Here is a 2,482-nt window from a genome sequence, read left to right as displayed (position 1 = left end):
TGGAACTAGTAACAGTTACTTTTCTGGAACCAGAGATGATGAGTTAGGACCTCTAATATAATATCATCTGGCACATAGGAAGCACTAAACGAATATCTCTTTTCCCCCTCATTTTATGGTAAGGTGAACTATATATTAATCCCATGAAATACTGATTGCTTGTAGTGAATACTGTAGTGGCTTCCCAGATCTCCTCCCCAGGGCTGACCATTGTCCAGATGCTGTTAGATCACAGTTGTGCTCCTCTCTAAGCATTGCTCTTGGACACCAGGAATTGCAGGACTAATTTTTTTACTGATATTTTTTAGCTGGCATAACTCGTTATTCATCCTGGCTTAATAAGTTATTAGAGAAAAACAAAAATTTCACAGGAAAATTAATTTTGCGTTGAGGTTTTTTTTTTGAAGTCAACATTTACTGTACAATGACTGGTGGTTCAATTTGGAGACAAAGAATATCTGTGTGTGAATAAGGATCCTGAGATCTTGCTCCTGGATGTCTCTTGGATCGCTTTGCTTTCCTGTACTCTCTCGTTGCTTTAAAATAAGTCTTATGTGAGGATGCTCTGTACAACTTCCAAGAACTCTTTTTTTAAAAAAATTAAGGCCTATTGGGGTGACAATTGTTATTAAAGTTACATAGGTTCCAGGTGTATAATTCTGTAACACATCATCTATATATCACATTATGTGTTCACCACCCAGAGCTCTTAAAGATCCAAATTTATGGAATCTTTGCAGTTGGCAAAGAGAATGGGATACTTGAAACCATCCCTGACAACACAAATTGAATAATAATAGCTAAGACATGCTTTGGGAGAAATAAAGCTGAGGGGGAGGAATCACTGTAATTTTCAGGTTGACTTCCTAGCCATCTCCGAGTTTAAGCTGCGCAAACACTACATCCACTGACAGGAGGAAAATCATAAATGAGACTTGGAATTTATAGATCCAGGGCTAGATGGATAGCTAAATGTATTACAAAATAAGTTTTTAGAAAGGTAGATCAGCTAACAATGTGGTATTTTAAAAATAAATTCTAGTAAAGTTATCATAAAAGCAGCTGGAAAGCTAAAAGCAGCTGGAGACTGCTAAAGCTACAAAATTATGACCTGTACTTCCTGCATGATATTTCCACTGTCTCTATGCCCCTAAGTGATGACGAGTGCTTTGATAAAGATTTTAAACCCCTGAATGGAGCTAAATAGTAGGAAAATTTTCAGGATTATACAAAAAATGGAACATAGAGGAGAAAAAGGATGTCTTTAATCCATTTTGAGTTTATTTTTGTATATGGTGCAAGAAGGTGGTCCAGTGTCATTTTTTTGCATGTATTTGTTCAGTTTTTCCAACAACGTTTATTGAATAGACTGTGTTTATCCCACTGCATGTTCTTGCTTCCTTTGTCATAGATTAAATGACCATATAGGCATGGGTTTATTTCTGGGCTGTCTATTCTGTTTCATTGATCTATGTGGGTGTGTTTATGCCATTACCATGTTGTTTTGATTACTATAGCTTTGTAATGAATGGACAATCATAGAGTTGATTGTATGATCGTGATACCTCCTGTTTCTGGGTATATATCCAAATAAATTCAAAACGCTAATTTGAAAAGATATGTGCACTCTTATGTCCCGTGAAGCGCTATTTACAATAGCCAAGATGTGTGATCAACCCAAATGCCCATCAGTAGATGATGCGATAGAGAAATTGTGATACATATATACAATGGAATATTATCCAGCCATAAAAATGAATGAAATCTTACCATTCATAACAACATAGATGGATCTAGAGGGTATTATGCTAAGTGAAATAAGTCAGACAAATACCATATGATCTTACTTATATGTGGAATCTAAAAAACAAAATAAATGAATAAACAAAACAGAAACAGATTCATACATACAGAGAACAAGCTGATGGTTCCCAGAAGGAAGGGGTTTTGCAGAGCTGGGTGAAAAATATGAAGGGATTAAGAAGTACAAATTGGTAGTTACAAAATAGTCATGGGGATGTAAAGTACAGAATACAGAATATAGTCAATAATGTTGCAACAACTATATATAGTGCTAGGGGTATACGAGACTAATCAGGGGGGTCACTGCAGAAATTAAATGTCTAACCGTTATGCTGCACATTTGAAACTAATATAAAATGACACTGAATGTCAACTGTAACTGAAAAAAATAAATAATTTTAAAAATTATGAAAAACCTCAGGATAATTAAACTATGTGGCGTTCTTCAGAGGCTCAATTAAAAATTACATTAAGGGCTACAGCTGAAACTAATTAAAAATGTTTATTTCACAATAAAATAAAATAAAAAATTACATTAAGGGCTGGCCAAGTGGCACGATGGTTAAGAATTGGCTTGGGATGCCAGAGGGCCCCGGTTCGGATCCCACATATAAGGGCCAGTGACACTGCCTTCCACAGCTAAGATGCTGAACAACAGCTCAACTTGGAGCTGGGCTCC

The sequence above is a fragment of the Hipposideros armiger genome, unplaced genomic scaffold (genome assembly GCF_001890085.2).
Source record: "Hipposideros armiger isolate ML-2016 unplaced genomic scaffold, ASM189008v1 scaffold_1680, whole genome shotgun sequence".
NCBI classification, from domain to species: domain Eukaryota; kingdom Metazoa; phylum Chordata; class Mammalia; order Chiroptera; family Hipposideridae; genus Hipposideros; species Hipposideros armiger.
The sequence above is the reverse complement of the archived record's forward strand: the minus strand, read 5'-3'. Positions refer to the sequence as shown.